Source organism: Ostrea edulis, chromosome 8 (genome assembly GCF_947568905.1).
Source record: "Ostrea edulis chromosome 8, xbOstEdul1.1, whole genome shotgun sequence".
Classification (NCBI taxonomy): Eukaryota; Metazoa; Mollusca; class Bivalvia; order Ostreida; family Ostreidae; genus Ostrea; species Ostrea edulis.
The window spans coordinates 3,593,109-3,613,158 of record NC_079171.1 but is presented as its reverse complement, the minus strand read 5'-3'; the positions used below and the strand labels follow the sequence as shown (position 1 = coordinate 3,613,158).

Genomic DNA, 20,050 nt, shown 5'->3' with positions numbered 1-20,050 from the left:
AAACAAACAAATCAGTAACCTGTTTAGGGGCGGATCAAAAATAGTTTAGGTGGTGGTAGCAGCTACCCAGCTTTTCCCATTAGATCCGCCACAGCTGTTTATTTGACCTTTTCATAATTAATACTCTGTGAATTTCATTTTCGACTTGAAAGGGCGAACAGCTGTAAAACTATAATGTTCAGATATGAGAATATTTACACCAGTTTGTGTCCCACTCGGGTCGTTGTTTAGCGGTAACAATGAATTGACCGAGGGAAAAAAAACTTCTATGTAAATGTGCGTATATATAACTACAACAGTTGTTGTTTGTAAATTAGCAATGTTTTGCATTTGTAAATAAATGTATTGAAATGTAAACGTGTTTAGTCAACTGATAGATAGGAAAGGTTTCTCCATCACGTGACGGCTAACTTTCACATTCTAGAAGCGGTGGGGGAATTATTGTTATTTTAAACATTTTCAATCTACAAATCCTGACACTTGAGTTTGGTGTGGTTTGATATCTAAAGTTTTGCCGTATACGATCAGGTAGTATATTTCTAGGAGAAATAATTATCGCTTTATTTTCGGAAAGATGTAGGTCAAGAGAAACTTTATAAATTAATGCCAGGTGTGGAGTCAGCAGATACAGGACATCGGGAAGTCTGACCACGCCCCTCTGCTTGGTTTCTTCTTTTATTAAGACGAGTAACAGATTATTTCGATTTAGGAGTCCTAAACAAATTTAGATTACTTCCATTTAGGATCGATTGATTGATTGTATATTGCTTAACGTCTCTCTCGATAATTTTTCACTAATATGAAGACATCACCAAGACTCGTGAAGGGCTTTAAATCCAGGCCGATACTCTGCGCTTACGGTCATTGAGCAGTGAGGGTTCTTTAACGATTTAGGTATGTCGCTACCGAGATTCGAACCCCGACCTTTCGCATGCAGGGCGAAAGCAGAGCTTCTAGGTCACAGCGGCGGTTCCATTTAGGAGTCCTGGACAGATTTAGAAAGGGGGATGGGGCTTGTAAAATGGTTTACGTATTCATATCACATCCTGTCTAGCGCTACAGGAAATGATCATTAATACAGTAATTATTGATAATTCTCTTCTTCTTTTTCAGGAAGCTTGATTTCTGGAGGAATGTCTTCTGAGGGGTCCATGAAAAAGCCCCGCCCTACATACCAGTGCACAAAGAATTGAAGACACCTCAAACATTATAGAATCATTGAAATAAAGAATCATTTCCAGACTAGATGTGTTATTATCTAGCTGATCACGTGACCTCAGTGGTCAGAGTTGATTCATGACAAGGAAGTCGCGAGTTCGATGATATTTTCCTCTGCACTCGACAATTTTTCAGTTTCGAACCCTCGCCGACCAGAGGTGAGAGGTCGTGTGATTTTGAGCGTGATGCTCTAACCACTACGCCACGGAGGCCCCGTCGCTAGTTCGAGTCCCGCTGGTGCTGTGGTGGCGTCAAACGCACGACATTAACTTTGTTAGTAGTTAGTGTTTGGCCCCTCCTCAAACGCTTGACATTTACAAAACTACCCCGAAATAGGAGAAATATGACTACAGTGGCGAAGACGCTTTGGCGTATCTAAACCAGTTTTTTTTTTTTTTACATTATGGAGTAAATTCAGTTTTATCGATGCTTGGTTTTGATCTTGCAGAATAAATAAGTTTCCATAGTTTTTGAATCAATAACATATGCCTCTTCGTTTATTTGTTGTTGTTTTTTTTAATTCGTGATTTTAGTCTTGAATCAGCCAAATGGAAAATTTCAGAATGAAGCATCACAATAGACGCTTAAGTCAACAAGCAATCGTATATTCTCGGAGGCGGACCTTTCCGGCAAGTCAAGAAGTGATGCATGATCAGCATACAATTGTGTAGGTGTTCAGTGTTAGTTATGCTCACAATACTTCTGACTAGCCACATATTTATCATTTGATGAGAACTTCTACGAACGACACCCCCCACCCTCTCCGAGACCAACGATCTGTGACACGTCGATTAATTATTTTATTACGATAGTCATCTGATATTTTTCGATGTTCTTAAATTTCCCCCTTAATTATAGAAGTCCCTATTACGACTTTTTGTAATGCTTTATCAACAGTTACCAGTATGTACAAACACATGGAAAATCACAAAAGTACTTTTTTCTGGTTGATAATATTTTGTGATGACAAAGAACATGAAATTAAGTAATAAGTCGAAAACTGTCTAACATGTCGTATATAGAAAGGTTTGGGACTTTCTGGAAAGTCTGCGCCTTATAACTTTAAAGTTAAAACATTTTACGGAAATAAGGTTGTACATCTACACTACCAGACAGTGTCCAAGGAATCAGGCCACTGTTTACAGTACAGCAGTACAATACAAAATTTCGAAATTATGAATGACCGTTCATGTTGTCTTTTGTCAACTATTCGTCATGAAGGATCAGGGCGAATCCAGGAATTACGATTAGGGGGAGATGTAACTTTGTGAGGCAGGGGGTCTGGGGCCGCCTTGAGACCTCCAGTGGGCACAAGATGAAGCCCGGGGGTGGGGGAACCCCGGGAGCTCCTGATTTTTACAGAGCTAGAAATATGTCTCCTATGTTGTGATTTTTACTGTGTTCTGTCATTTTGACAAGGTAAAATTAATAAAATGACGCAAATTAATAAAATGACACTTATTTTAATAGTTTTTGTAAACAAAAAAGGTCCCCCAATAAAAGTTATTCAATAAATCAGAAGATTTATTTATTTCTCCTGGCGTAGAAGAAATTGGTACTTATTTTATTGTTTATTTTTGCTCAATGAAAGATCACAACGTTCCTTTAATTTGAAGATTTTAGCCTCTTGAATCCGACACTGCGGATTGCAATAGCCTTAGACTAGTAAAATCATTAACAAATACCCAACACGGAGACAAATCATTTTTGTTATATAAGGAACATTTGATTTGGAGCTTCAAGTGACTTCCCAATAATGAAGTTTTATTTATTGTATATGATATCAATAAATATAACAGAACTAATGCACGCAATTATTCATCAATTGTTTTTAAATTCATTTCAATTAAAGATATTTTTCATTCAATACATGTGCGCAAACACGCATCAAAAAAGTCCTTCCCTATGCAATATTTGTGATTTCCCGCGGGGTTTTATCTAGTATTATAACCAATGATTACCGGTGTTCTCTCTCTCTCTCTCTCTCTCTCTCTCTCTCTCTCTCTCTCTCTCTCTCTCTCTCTCTCTCTCTCGATATTATAGATTCAGTAGAACTTTTATTATTTTCATATATTTAAACTAAAAATGAATTTACTACAGAAATTAAAAATGACTTAAGATCGAAATTAGGAATGTTGATAAACGATAGCAGATGAACAGAGGAGACTTAAATGAAAGTTGTTGAATTATTTTTGTCTATTAAATGATTTTCATGAACTAGTATTTGACCGATGTTACACACCTTTCCATAGTGAATGCAGACCACAACAATTGAGGGGAAGGGGGGTGCCACAATTTTAATGACGATCATTATATTGAGTGTCTCGCTTAATTTTGATTTTAGCAGTGAATGAATGTGAGACGAATGGACATGTAATATATAAGCTTTAAAGTTAAGAATTCAATTCATGCAGCGACCACAGCCCCATTTAAGAAATTGAAGTTGGGAGGGGGGGGGGGGGTAAGCAGTTTGAGTGGACGACGACTAGCACTCCACCCCCTCCGTCACAAACATATAAATGTACACGATCTAGTCACAAACATATAAATGTACACGATCTAGGGTCTTGAAGATCAGATAATTTAAACAACAACTTTTTTTTTTTCAGGAGGAATTTAACTTCAGATTTGATGCTAGAAATAGATGAACATTTAGTTACTAGTCTTTGTGTATGCCTTATTAATCTTACCTGGTGATCGAGGCGTCCGTGCTATATTTTGATGCTTACTGCGTAAACCACCTCGAAAGGGAACCGGTTTTGATCACACAATAATAGTAGTGAAGTTTACACAATCACACGAATTATTTTAGAGTATATAGTAGGTTATGCTTAGGAACGGGTACGATTGATGATAATTATTATGGATTGTTAATACACTGTATGTTTATGAAATTTTGTTAACACTCGGTTGAAAATTTCTACGCGTAATTTTCCCTCGACACATGTCGACAAAAGTACATGTGGCTGTCAACTTATCGGAAGAGAAATTAGCCGTTATAAGGGCTCTTTCTTGCGTATAATGGTTGAAATTGGGATCCAGATTCGGAAGAAAGAATTCTTCGTCTGGACCGATTATTTTGTTAGGAGGTTCGCTACACCAGAGAAATTTGATGTAGATGAAAAGTGGAGGATATGTACAACAATATTTTGAAGTTGAAAATTTTCAAATTTACTTTATTTTGTCAAAAAATACAGTTTTAGTAGAAGGTAATCTGAAAAAAAAATTAAAACCCCTGCTGGACTCGAACCTGCGACCTACAGTTCAGCAGTCGGTATTCAAACCTACTGAGCTACTCGGCTAGGTATTTTAATGGAAAAGGAAAACACAAATATTGCTGATATCGATTTTTTCATCCATGTTTTTTAAGGAAATCAGCCATTATGACGATGTAGAGTACTACCTTTTAAACGAACTGTTGGGAAAATCCAAATGTCTTGACTGTTTTTGTAGGCCATGCGTTATAGACGAGTCACATAGACAACTTTGGTAGCCAGATAATTCTGGTGTGTGGTCCAGGAAAACTAATTCAAACAGAATAACACTTTCTTGCAGTTTTGGTATTGGCTGCGTAACTGTAGCTCTCTGTAAAATAGTTTGACGGAACAGAAAGCTACAGATCCACCCCCTATAAAAACCTTCGATCTACGGCGCATAGAATTAAAAGCTGCGCACGGTTGAGGCCTGATATCGTTATCGTTGTATTCTTGTGTTCCTGTCTCAAAAATTTAATATAAAAAGTTCTTAACATATTTTCCCACTATATTTGTGTCCAAACATACCTTCAAATATTGATTAAAGCCCCATACGACCCGAAAACTCACAGCTTTGAAATGATTTCGTTTGTTGAGGTAGCCGGTCTGTCAAGATATTTTTTTTCGGATAGCTACAGTTGTACAGCTAAGCTACAACCCCCCCCCCGCCCCCCCCCCCGATACATTGAAAATTAAGTAATGATATTATCTATGCCTATTACAATGACTTGTGTATAACTTGTATGTTCCATGCAAATTCAAAGAACTTTCGCCACAATAAAACTATTGGTGGTCAGCAAATTCGGGTATTTGAAATCGACACATGTGTTTGACTTCTAGCGAAATGTGTGAAAGATGTATTTGAAATCAACACAAGTATATGACTTCTAACGAAATGTGTGTAATACGTGTACATTGCATAACGTGTATCTTGTACCGACCCAATTTCACACTTTCTACAAGAAGTCGAGCACTTTTGTTAATTTGAAATACCGGGACTTGCTACCCGTAATTTAGTTCTATTGTGACAAAAGTCCCCAGAATGTGTATGAACATATACTAGTTATACTTAAATCATTGTATTAACCAGGCCCTTCTGATGGACAAGTTTTGATGCTTCTGTTATAAATTCATTCCAGTTTGTTAATCATCGACATTGCTGTAATTTCTATTTTGAATCAAATGTACCTAAACACTTGTCAGAGAGAGAGAGACCACATCCATAATTATTCAATATCCATATTACATGTAGCATGTTTTTCCTTTACTGAATACTAATTTGCATTCAAAACAGAGATTGCCGCATTACTCATAAGTATTACTATTATTGTTAAACAGTGAATTTAAGCAATAATGAACGGGATTAGGGTTTGAAAATAAAATTTTAAAAACCAGGTTTTTTTCCCCACAAACATACGTATACAGTTTTTTTTTTTTTTTTTTGTATCGTTGGAATTGTCTCAAAAAAGTCTGGAAAAACCATATTTATATCCTGAAACAATTGATATATTTTTTTGATTCCACCTTGATTATGATATGATTATTTAGCCTGCTGTAAATTTTCACGCCCCCTGCAAGGCGCTGATAGCCACAAAAAGGTCCCAGGATGCTGTATGTATTGGTAGATAATATACACCGTGGGGCACGGAATGGTATCCACGGTGTAATCTGATTAAAATTAGACCCTATGATCCGCTCACGTAGATCGCTGCACTAAGGAGCGGATCATAGGATCTGATTTTAATCAGATAGTGCAGGGCGGGGCGTATAAAACTCGCGTCGTGTACTGTATATGTGTATTTAACATAGTCGAGTAAAAAAAAAGAGCGACATTAGCGACACACTGTAGTGTAATCAAGGTGGCTCGATACATGTAGATAAAAATATCTTAACACATCTCTATCCTATGTCATGGGGGTGTGGGAGTCTCGATACCCGCTTCCTGTTTACAGGCACTCGACGTCACGCATGGTTTCCCCGGGACAGGGGTATGCTGGGGTCAGTCTGACCGCGGGCTGACTCTCGTCTTTTTCTGTGATACAGTGGCTGGGACTGGGCTGAAGAATGTATACTACTCCGCTGACTGCCTTTCACAACATGGATGCAAACATAAATATCGGCAATATTTGTTCTGTTCCTTTTGAAAATTGAATTGTCCAGCTAGGTTTGCATGTCATCTGGTGAACTGTAAATCACGGGATCGGGTCAGGCAAACCGATTTCACACATAAACACCACATTTATCAAGTTTGACTCCGCTTTGTAGATAATTAAACATACAAGTGTGGTAGAGTTGGTAAATCTTTTTGCTCTACATGACTATGTATTATTTTATTTACATAAGTGGTTGTAAATAATAAAGAAGAATTTTGAAAAAAAAAGTCAAATTATGAAAACTTTAATTCCGCCTTGAAGGAGGAGATTGCAGATACTTTAAAAATTTACAATATCTGCCCCCATCCCCGTCCCAAGGGTGCTTAGTACCAAACTTGAAAAGGAATGAAATTATAATGACCAAGAAGTCAAAAATGTTCGATTGTTTACACATTTCATCACTGACCATTTTGGCCACACCCGATACCAAAACCACCGCCAATGCGCTCTACCTCTGTTGTTTAATAGCCTTTCACCCATAGTAGACCCCGCCCTGAAAAATCGCGATATAGTAACCTCTACCCCATAGTAGCCTTTCTCCCATAGTAACCCCCCCCCCCCACACACACAGAGAATGACTATATAGTAGCTTTCTTCCATAGTAGATCCCCCCTGAAAAATTGCTAAATGATAGCCTTTCCCCATAGTAGCCTCTCTACAATAGTAGATTACCACCACCCCCCCCCCCCCCGGAAAAAAGGATATATAGTAGCCGTTCCCCAATTAAGGGTGAAACACTACTATATAGTAAATCTTTCCCATAACAGGGCTACCCACTCATGTTTTTGGTTTTGATTTTAGAAAACAGACTATGGAAAGCCAATGGGGCTTTGAAGAATAAATATTGATATTGCATAGATTTGAGTATCGAAAAATGTATGTTACCGATAGTTTGAATACAGATCCATGTATTTTCATAGAGACAAAATTTAGCGATATGCTTTGCAGTATTACTGAGAAAGTATAAAACATACGAAATCATAATAAAAACAATTAAATTAATCCCATAGTACACATGTAAAAGAAAACACCAGGGGCGCAGCCCCCCCCCCCCCAAAAAAAAAATCAAATTCAAATTTAAGGTAAATCGTGGCATCTTGTTTAGAGAAATGTACTAAACGATAAAAGAAGTAATAATTTCTTCCACACCCGGAGAAATAAATGATAAATGATAAATTCTTTTGATTTCTTGAAATATTTTAATGGGAGAACTGAATTTTTTTTAAAAACCCTTAAAATTTGCGTCATTTCTTTTTTTTTAATTTCACCTTATCAAAAATGATAGAAAATAGTACAAATGACTAAATAGGAGACATATTTCAAGACCTATAAATCTGTAAAATCCAGGAGCTTCCGAGGGCTTCGCCCCCTAAACTCCACCAGGGCTTTGTACTGAACGCACTGCCTCATAAAGTGGCGCCCACGTAACCGCAATCCCTGAATCCACCCCTGAACACACTCACATCCACCCCTAAACCCCCAAAACACAGACACACGCATATATATATATATAGATAGATAGATATAAAGAAAGAGAGAGAGAGAGAGAGAGAGAGAGAGAGAGAGAGAGAGAGAGAGAGAGAGAGAGAGAGAATCCCAGCCGCGACAGTCTTAAGTCGTTAAAACAGGTAATGACAGTTCCATCCCTAAAAGCTCGGCATCAGTTGTGAATGTCTCGGGTCCTCGGAGATGACCTCAAAAACGGATGACCCGTGTCTCAGTAGGTGTGGCACGCAACCCTCAATGCCCAATAACCGTAAGCGCCGAGCAAAGGTCTGAATTTGAAGCCCTTCACCGGTCTTGGTGATGTCTCCATATGCGACGTTAAGCAAGATAAAATCAATCAATCTCAAACATGTTTACTTCGAATTTTTAGATGAAACAAATGGTTTGAGGCCGTTCTTTTGACACTTTGGTCATTTTTTCCGGTTGTATATATTGATCATTAGGGCATCTGCAATACCACCAAACAAAATCGAAACGAGCCTAGGCCTACGTAGGAACATAACGAAACCAACCAAAGTTAGGGGTGGATCCAGGTAATATTTTCAGGGGTCCAAATATTTTAAGTATAGACCCAATTTTCGCAGGGCGTTCAACATTGGGGGGGGGGGGTGCAAATATATATATCATTTAATTTTATATGTTACACGTTTTTTTTATTGGTTGAAAAGTTATTGGAATATCTTATCCAACAAAAATAAATAAATGAATAAAAGGTCGGATCTGCATTCTGTTGGAATGTTAAGGATTCCTCTGGATGCTTCGTATTTATATATAGATTGGGGAAGCCAAATGTGGAGTTTTACTCACAATTTGTTGGAAAAGGGGGGAGAGGTCCTACCCCTACTAAAAAAATCTAACGTTGGGACTAGCCGCGAAGACACTAAAAGTAAGTGCTATATTCATATCAGTTGTATAAACATTGGTCAGTAGGAACAAGGAAGGGTTTCTGTTAAACTAATGATTTTTCTTTCTAAACAACACCTTTGATGCCTTTCAAAATCACGTGATCTAAATAAGCATTGAAAATTCAGCATGAAGACACCTTTGAATTCCGGATGATCTTCAAAGCGCAGTTGAGAGCAAATTGATGCATCCAAATTGTTCAAAATTGCCAGTATCGTTTGTTTTTTTTTTTATCATTTTATCAATACGTGTTTTAAGTAGCGGTGTTTTAGAATCAGGGCTAGACAGAGAATAGAGCTGTATAATTTAAGTTTTACTCCACTATCTGTATGAAAAGCTTTAATTTGTGTTAATTTCGATTACTCGTACGATAAATTCTTATTTGTGTAACTAAATTTCCGTCGGGGGAGATCTACTATATAGTCATTTTCCGTGGGTGAGGGGGGGTACTATATAGCCATTTTTACCGGGGGAAAGATAGCTCGGGGGAAAAGCTACTATATAACACCCCAATGCCTAATATTATTTTAATTTACCGCCTCTCTCTCTCTCTTTCTCTCTCTCTCTCTCTCTCTCTCTCTCTCTCTCTCTCTCTCTCTCTCTCTCTCTGAAGTTCCTAATGTAACGTTGTTCCTTACTGAATGGGATGATTTAAAGAAGGAATGGCACATCACAAATGATTGTAATGCAATGTGATATAAATGTAGCATATTTTGAAATTGAAAGCTTACACATTTATTTGATTTGGTCCAAAATACAGTTTTAGTATATATAGTAATGTGATTTTTAAAGAAATGGTCTTGATCAATTGATTGATTCTATATTGATTTTTCTCATGGAGACGTCACCATTGCCAGTGTAAGGCTGGAGACGTCACCATTGCCAGTGTAAGGCTGCACAATGTAGGTCTATACTCAGCGGTTAGGGCCTAAGAACAGTGAAGGATTTTTATAATGTCACACCTGCTGCGACACGAGGCCTCGGTTTTTTTGCGGTTTCGTCCGAATGACCGCCTCATTTAGTCGCTTCTTACGACAAGCAAGGGGATGCTGAGGACCTATTTTAACCCAGATATTCACGGGATTCTCGGTTGCGAATTTTTTTTTTCGAAAATTCAATTATCTACCTTGTTGGCTGAGTTGGTTAACATGTCAATTGCTCAAATCCGTTATCTACAGTTCAGCAGTTGACATGACAAATCCGTTATCTACAGTTCAGCAGTTGACATGACAAATCCGTTATCTACAGTTCAGCAGTTGACATGACAAATCCGTTATCTACAGTTCAGCAGTTGACATGACAAACCCGCTATCTACAGTTCAGCAGTTGACATGACAAATCCGTTATCTACAGTTCAGCAGTTGACATGACAAATCCGTTATCTACAGTTCAGCAGTTGACATGACAAATTCGTTATCTACAGTTCAGCAGTTGACATGACAAATCCGTTATCTACAGTTCAGCAGTTGACATGACAAATCCGTTATCTACAGTTCAGCAGTTGACATGACAAATCCGTTATCTACAGTTCAGCAGTTGACATGACAAATCCGTTATCTACAGTTCAGCAGTTGACATGACAAATCCGTTATCTACAGTTCAGCAGTTGACATGCCAACCTACTGAGCTAATCAGCAAGATAATTATATTTTTAGGGATATAGGCAAAGATATTGATATTAAATGGTGAATGTAGCAATTATTGCAGAAAAACATATATTCTGCATAAGAAATATAAGTTTAAATGGGTATGGTTACTCCTCCTAGGCACCTGATCCCACCTCTGGTGTGTCCGGGGGTCCGTGTTTGCCCAACTATCTATTTTGTATTGCTTGTGGGAGTTGTGGGGTTGATCACTGTTCGTTGTCGTCGCCTTAGATAGATTGATAAATTTCAATTTAAAATATCTTTAATATGAAAATATCATTATTTTAACAGACCACTATCTAGTGCTTTAAGTGTATGCATCTTTTGTTTTTACTTTCTTAGTAACATGCATGTACAGGACTAGTGTCATCTCTCTCTCTCTCTCTCTCTCTCTCTCTCTCTCTCTCTCTCTCTCTCTCTCTCTCTTACGCGTACTCAATATCTTAGTAACATTCGCTTATAGCGAATTTTTACAGAGTGTCCGTAGAAATTCGCTACAACAGAGTATTTCTGTATTGGGTAAGAATTACTTTTGTTGTATTTTCTATTTAATGCAGAGCTATTCCATTTCCATATTTCATTTTAGTTTTTTTGTCTAAAGTCATATGGTCCGAATTGCGACCATTTTTTTCGCCTTGTATAAACGCTTGTTAAATCCTCGCACATAAGTATCTATGAGGTTGTGTGGCATGTCATACGTTACTTTACATGCTTTAACCAAAATTATTTGATTTCAAATCAGTGTTTACAAACAACATTCACGGGGCTATTTCAAGTCACAGTCCCATGACCAGTTAAGACTATTTATTGACGCAAATCTATGCGTTCATACTATCATTTACTATTTCAAATAAACGTTTCACTGTTTTCTTTTACATGCAAATGTTTTCAAGCATAAACGTAAGGGAAAGTTAATGACATTAAAAACCAATTAATCTGCTTTAAAGTAATTAGGTACAAAAATAATACCCGAGCATCGGATCATACAGGTGACATATGCTATTAGCACACTAATCTGACAATAATCTGAATTATTCTGCAAATCTTCACGTTTGTCCTATGAGTTTTAAGAAAGTTAACAACATTATAGCAATGTCTGTGTGGCACTATCGTTACTTGTCTACATGCGATAGTTACGTCAATAAAAGAATGACCAAACTAATACATTTGATAATTCGCATTAATGGTGGAGTATATAACTTAAGAACACGTCTTGTTTTATACCGTTTCTGAATATTAGATTTTAGCTTGGATAAACAGAACAAGGTCTTTTTTTTATTGTACAGCCCCTTAATGATTTAAGAAACTGGGAGAAGATTTTGTGGTGAAAAAGGAAAAGCACACTTACCCATGATGCACATTATTTAGGGATTTCAAGATTGGGAACAGTTATTTTATTTGGATGTCAAGAAATTTTATTCCAGTAAAACCCAAGTTTATTCTGGTGGTGGGTGAAGGCCTCACAACTACAACAAATTCTGGATCCTCCACTGGAGAGGGGTTTGTTCGATGCTAAGTTTAGGGCTTATGACACAAAACTTTGAGTGTAACAATGATGACAATTTGTTAACTCTCTATCATGAGAAGTATCAATACTTAAGCACTTTCGTATTCTCTTTTACCGGGGGTGGGGGTTATAACCTTAGGGAAAATAGCTTCACGCTTCAAACATTATATTAGGAAGAGTAAATTACAAAGCCAGACTAAGTCGAGTTCAACTGTTTGACACGAGGGGCCTGGGGGAGTTTGGAGCAATAGGACGATCACGTCCCAAAGGAAACAGTTCCGAAACAAGTATTCCAAGAGACGCAGCATTTCGTCTTAAGTGATCTATAGCAGCAATGTAATATATCATCGCGATAAACCGCACCATTTTTTAAATTATGTTAATTATCATGGTGTATGTTATAATAAACCAAGGTAAATTATGTTAATTCTCATTGTGTATGTTATGATTAAGCACGCCAAATTATGTTAATTCTCATTGTGAATGTTATAAGAAAGCGCGGTAAATTATGTTAATTCTCATTGTGTATGTTATAATTAAGCACGACAAATTATGTTAATTCTCATTGTGTATGTTATAATTAAGCGCGGTAATTCATGTTAATTCTCATTGTGTGTGTTATAATTAAGCACAATAAATTATATCAATTCTCATTGTGTATATTATAATTATGCAGAATAAATTATGTTAATTTTCATTGTGTATGTTATAATAAAGCGCGGTAAATCATGTTAATTCTCATTGTGTATGTTGTAATTAAGCACAATCAATTATGTTAATTCTCATTGTGTATGTTGTAATTAAGCACAATAAATTATGTTAATTCTCATTGTGTATGTTATAATTAAGCACAATAAAGTATGTTAATTCTCATTGTGTATGCAAGGTGAAGATAACGAACAGTGATTAATCTTGTAACTCCTACAGGCAATACAAAATAGATAGTTGGGCAAACACGGACCCCTGGACACACCAGAGGCGGGATCAGGTGCCTAGGAGGAGTAAGCATCCCCTGTTGACCGGTCACACCCGCCGTGAGCCCCATATCCTGATCAGGTAAACGGAGTTATCCGCAGTCAAAATCAGTGTGCCAAGAACGCCTTAACAATCGGTATGAAACACGTCAGACAGCATGTATGTTATAATTAAGCGTGGTATATTATGTTAATTCTCATTGTGTGTGTTATAATTAAGCGCGGTGTATTATGTTAATTCTCATTGTGTATGTTATAATTAAGCGTGGTATATTATGTTAATTCTCATTGTGTGTGTTATAATTAACCGCAGTAATTTTCCGTTTTCATCAGAAAGATCTTTTACATGTATTATTTTACTTTGAATCTAATTTTTGAAACATAGCGTCATTTTTGTACCTAAAGACTGTATTTAATCAAATTGGTTGACAAAATTTCATAGGACGATACAAATGTGATATTCTGTAAAGCCTTTCATTTATTAAGATATAGTTGATCACTTCGCAATACAATGTAGGAATATTTGTCAACAGTGTCTTAATTAATTTCTTGTTTATTTTTTGTGCTTAGACTTAGAATATAACTTGGGTTAATGTTGTATTTTCTTAGGAAAGAATGAAACAAGTCGTTTTGTGATGCATTTCAATTAAATAGACGTTTGATCCACATTACTTTTATGGCTTAAAATTTGCTTTCGATATCTGCTACTTCTAGTCCCTCATCTTCTGCTTGTCCTGTAAGGGTTTTTCTTTTTATTCTTTCTCTTTTGTTTTTTCTTCATAATGATTTCCTAATCCAAATTCTAGTTTTCTTTTTCTATTCATATCAATGAGACGCGAGTCTGTATTTTCTATTTCTTCTAGTTCCTGTTCTAGTTTGTGTATTTTATTACGTCGTGAATTGCTATTGTGTTTTGCGAAAGATATAGAACAACCTTTTATCAATATTTATTTTTTTCCCATTTCATTTGATCATTACGAATAACATTTAACTCATTTTCATTACTAGCGAGTAAATCTTTAAATCCTTTGATATAATCTGTATTCAGTAACAAGGATGTGTTTAACTTCCAGTAACCCGGACCACGATAGTTAATATTCAGTGATAAGTCAAAACGTATTGTTAAATGATCAGTTGACCTATTGCCATTTGAATTCGGCAACTTTTTAAAGAAGAGTTGTTGGGTTTCCAAATTGAAATTTTTCGAAATAAATAGATAATCTATCCTGCTTTTAGCATTACCATTCCCGTCGACCACATATATCCATTTTTTCCATTATTTTGTTCTTTCCATAGATCTTTGAGATATATTTCTTTTAAAATATCAATTGAAAACTTTGAACTCTTATCTTCATTTTTTGTCTCTATTTTGTCTGTCGTCTGAAGAAAGACCACATTTAAAATCTCCCACTAAAACGATATTGTCCCTATCAAGAGTATTTTTGATAATCCAGGTTTTAAGTCTTTTAAAGAAGTATGTTCGAGCATTTTCATTGTTTGGGGCATATACATTTACCAGACAGTAAGTATTGTCATTATGTTTTATGTTTGTAAGAATTTTTCTGCCGTCAATTGATCTATGTACATTAAAGATTTCACATTCAAAGGTTTTCTTAATCAGAATTGGCACGCCCCTACTATGAGCTGGATCTGAAAAACAATGCAAGGATTTGCCTTGCCATCTTGAATTAAATTTGAAAACATGTTGTTCCCAATAATGGGTTTCTTGCAAGAAAACAATATCAATATATCAGTTATAAATTTTTACCCTTTTGTCATAATTAATAAGAAGCTGTTTTAAAACTTTGAATGCATACCAAACTTGTTTTACAAATAGTTGAGTCAAGGACATATTGTCCTCGCTAAGAAACAAAAAAAACTTCCTTGATACTTGTCAGCGTCCTTAGAAAACACTAGAAATCAAGGGTTCTTGTCTGTATACAGGCAAAATATCTATTTACAGCGTTTAACTGAAGGAAATATCCCCCTCTCTTAAAAAAAACTTCCTTGATTCTTGTCAGCGTCCTTAGAAAACACTAGAAATCAAGGGTTCGTGTCTGTATCTAGATATCTATTCCTAGCATTTGAGTGCAGAAAACATTTCCCTCTCTTGACAAAAACTTCCTTGATACTTATCAGCTTTTATGGAAAACCACTCAGAATCGAGGGTGTTTTTCTCTTGTCAGTGCGAGATACGATTTTATAGGAAAACATCCTTGATAGTAATCGACTTTCACAGAGCCAATCAGATTCACGGATTTTTCTTCAATTATTGGAATATAAAAACTTCCTGGTCAGCTTCTTTTATGTATGCATTAATCTACTGAAATATTCGATTTGTACATTACTGTTCTACCTACATGGTATTTATGCTGACCTAAAAACTGTAAACAAGACATTTGAAGAGAAATAACGCAAATATTACATGGTCAATGTGTATCATGGTCAGAATGTAGAAAACCACGAGTCTAAAGTATTTAAGTCAGATGAGTAAGGGGGGCTTACTCCTCCTAGACATCTGTATCCAGGGGTCCGTGTTTGTCCAACCATCTATTTTGTATTGCTGATAGGAGTTATGAGATTGATGAATCTTCGTTATTTTCAGCTTTTCTGAGTCAAATTATGGTTGTGAAAGAAGACTACTTACTTTTGATTTTTTTTTTGCAAACCCAAACCCTTCCTAGTCGTCACACCAGATGTTTGTTTATAGGAGTCATGAGATTGATCACTCTTTGTTATCTTCACTTTTCATGCATTATTGCATGAAGACGGTCTTGTAGAATTTCAGTCTCCATATTTAGGGATATCATAGAGGTTCGATATCCATAATTAGGAATCTTTTAAATGTTTAATCTTCATTTTTAGGAAGAAATGAAAAGATCATTCTAGGCATACATTGCAGATCATTGTAGTATAACGATTCATATGGATATTTAGGATTCTATAAATATTCTCATGAAGTTCAAACGAACAAACAATTGTATAGATCTAGTTCAATGCCAGATTCACATGCATCAGAAATACTTGTTCTGTGGTTGTGTGCACATCTTTAGAGATTTGAGATTGTTGAAGCAATATCGCAATATTATATCAATGTTAAATATCTTTGTATTATGAATTTATCGGTGGACTTTCCAGGAGTTGTCGTTATTTGTTATTTACAGGATGAGGTTATCAACTAGTTTTGTACCATAATGCTTTACCGGTATTGGAGTTGATTTTAGTTCTATATTTAACTCTAGAACAGATAAAACGTGTTTAGTCCGTTTGGCTAAGTATACATGTAGATATTTCGGGTGTTGGAGGAGCGAAAAAAATGTAGATATACCCTCCCCCGAGTGATTCTAGTTTTTTACCTTAGTGATTTAATATTATTAAAAGGGTACAGTTCAATAAATGCTGATCATTGTTTCATTTTACGAAGTTTATATTGCGTTGTATTCTAAAACAAGTGTCCGTTAAATGTAGGTCAATATTCTTAATTATAATTCATTAACCTATTGCAGTCTTTATCAGCAATGTACTATTCAATATCGTTGGGTTAATTATATGGATTCAATGTATTAGATAGATAATCTTTTTATATGATGCTGTACAATATTTTGAAAAGGTGACTCTAAGTATATTACTTGTAGCTTGAGTCAGCTTAAGAGCGACCGATAGCCGGGGAAATCACTATGGATTGACACGACACATCATCGGAACACGTGATACAGGAACTTCCTCGTGTTGATATATTCCTGGTGTATCTATCGTATGTAGCCTGCTATAATCGATATCCGATCAATTATCAACGGTGTTCTTCATAAAAATGAAAATTCATGACTGTAAATACAGTGTCTATTAAAACCTGTATATGTACATTTATATTCAAGATGACTGTAAATACAGTGTCTATTAAAACCTGTATATGTACATTTATATTCCAGATGACTGTAAATACAGTGTCTAGTAAAACCTGTATATGTACATTTATATTCCAGATGACTGTAAATACAGTGTCTAGTAAAACCTTTATATGTACATTTATATTCCAGATGACTGTAAATACAGTGTCTATTAAAACCTGTATATGTACATTTATAATCCAGATGACTGTAAATACAGTGTCTATTAAAACCTGTATATGCACATTTATATTCCAGATGACTGTAAATACAGTGTCTAGTAAAACCTGTATATGTACATTTATATTCCAGATGACTGTAAATACAGTGTCTATTAAAACCTGTATATGTACATTTATATTCCAGATGACCGTTTTGCTGAATCCAATCTCCTCTTAATAAATTCAAAAGAAAATGTCACTTAATATTGATGTGGAACCTTAAACTGTTATACATGATGGGACTACAGGAAGAAAGCACTGCCGTCTGTTATGTACTTTTAATTACAAGTTTAGTTGACAGTCTATGTAAAATTACCCAAACACTATACACAGTTATTAAGCATTTTCATGAATGATTCACTTCCTGAAATTTCTTAACAGAAGGCAGGCAGTCATAAATCGAGAAGTAAGCTGCCATTTGCATTGATTAAAAGATGCCTCCATATTTGGAATACCTTGATTAACCCTAAAAAAAAAACACGCACGCACACACACACACACACACACACACACACACACACACACACACACACATATATATATATATATATATATATATATATATATATATATATATATATATAAGCCCATTGAAATCCCGAAAGAATGAAATTTACTTAAAATCTCCGTAACTTCCATTGCATGTATTTATAGTTGATATGCTTTGCTGTGTGATTAAGTGGTAGGGATCACGTGTTTTAGGAGAAACATCTGAATTCATCTTATGTTGGGCACTCAATGGGTGTTATAAATAGTCTCGGAAATGTGTCATTAGCCCCAAAACAAGGACGGAAGGGAGAGGGGTTAAAATATGTCTGAAGCGTAACATTGAAACTGAATAAACTTGAATGGATATCAAAACATGAATGAATGGAAAACAATATTTGATAGTATAAGACAATAGACGTGTTTGAATGTTGATTGACATAATGCAGTACGTCTAGCATGTCTGAGTATGGGAATAAGGCTGTTTTTAAACACTTCAAAAAGTCAAACAATGTACAAGTTTTAGAATATCCACGTCAAAATATAGTGTATTGTACACTTTGAAATTTTAGATTATTTGCGTTGCACTAACTAACTCTAATTTGCGTAGTAAAATACATCAATTATAGAAGGTATACTGGCAACAAGTGTAAGTAAATGTAGTAACGATATCAGTTGTAACTCTAATTAGCGTAGTAAAATACATCAATTATAGAAGGTATACTGCCAACAAGTGTAAGTAAATGTAGTAACGATATCAGTTGTAACTCTTCATTAGCGTAGTAAAATACATCAATTATAGAAGGTACACTGACAACAAGTGTAAGTAAATGTAGTAAAATACATCAATTATAGAAGGTATACTGGCAACAAGTGTAAGTAAATGTAGTAACGATATCAGTTGTAACTCTTCATTAGCGTAGTAAAATACATCAATTATAGAAGGTACACTGACAACAAGTGTAAGTAAATGTAGTAAAATACATCAATTATAGAAGGTATACTGACAACAAGTGTAAGTAAATGTAGTAAAATACATCAATTATAGAAGGTATACTGACAACAAGTGAAAGTAAATGTAGTAAAATACATCAATTATAGAAGGTATACTGGCAACAAGTGTAAGTAAATGTAGTAAAATACATCAATTATAGAAGGTATACTGACAACAAGTGAAAGTAAATGTAGTAAAATACATCAACTATAGAAGGTATACTGACAACAAGTGTAAGTAAATGTAGTAACGATATCAGTTGCAACTCTTCATAAAAATAAACTAGGTATACTGTAATTCACATGAATTTACATGTACAGATATAGCAACGGGTATAACGTATTCATTGATGTATTTGTTAAACAAACTGATCATTGACGTCAAATATTTCCCAAAAAAAGAAGATATGCTTATATTCAACTCAAAATATGAATTCAATATGTTAGCAAAATAATTGTATGAAATGAATTTTAACACAAGATTCCACATTTGATTGGACGGTGTTTAGTGCGTTCTATGAATAGAAACGGAAACCGATAAATTTTATACAGGGGAATGTTTTTATTATAACAGCTGCATCCTATTCAAATTACAATAATACCCAAATTCAGGTTTTATCTTTTTGCATTTGATGCCATTTTGAAATAATGTACACAAGATTGAAACGTTTTCCACTATTTAATAGTAAATGTATGGCTTCTTTATCAAGAAAGTAATTGGATTTTTTTTTTTTTTTACAATTATACTGTTTGGTTTAACAAATCTTGTACTGTAATTATTTTAAAACAATCTAATGAGTAATGATTACAAAACTGCATATTGTGTACTATATTGTATAATTTGATGCGTTGCGAAATATTATAATTCATGGTTGTTTAGTAGAATGTTTATAGAATGTATATACATGTGAAATAAACCTTACATATAATGAACAAGAAAGATGGAAATAACGAACAGTGATCTATTTCATAACTCCTACTAACAATAAAAAATAGATAGTTAGGCAAATACGGAAATCCAGTAATATTAGAAAGCACTGTGATAAGGGGAATAACTCTAGGTTGTAAATCATGATTTTCAAATGGATATTCATTTCTTTTCATTTATCCTATGTCTTTGCTTCATGTTAAGATATTCATTAGATATACATCTAGATCATTGATGCTATACAAAAACATGTATTGAACTTTTGCTCTATGGTCAAATGCATTAAAATCCATGATCCAACCTGTTTATTATCTCATATCTCATTCCTATTTCACAAAGAACATATAAGATATCTAAATATTTCATTAGGTGAG

At 35.1% G+C, this 20,050-nt stretch overlaps 1 long non-coding RNA gene across 1 annotated transcript; it reads left to right on the top strand.

Moving 5' to 3' along the window:
* The first annotated feature begins 95 nt into the window (after nt 1–95).
* Nucleotides 96–1,242, top strand: LOC125660966 (uncharacterized). The gene is made up of 2 exons (XR_007364585.2): nt 96–276; nt 1,114–1,242. It is a non-coding gene; the product is annotated as an uncharacterized LOC125660966 (long non-coding RNA).
* The last annotated feature ends 18,808 nt before the right edge of the window (nt 1,243–20,050 follow it).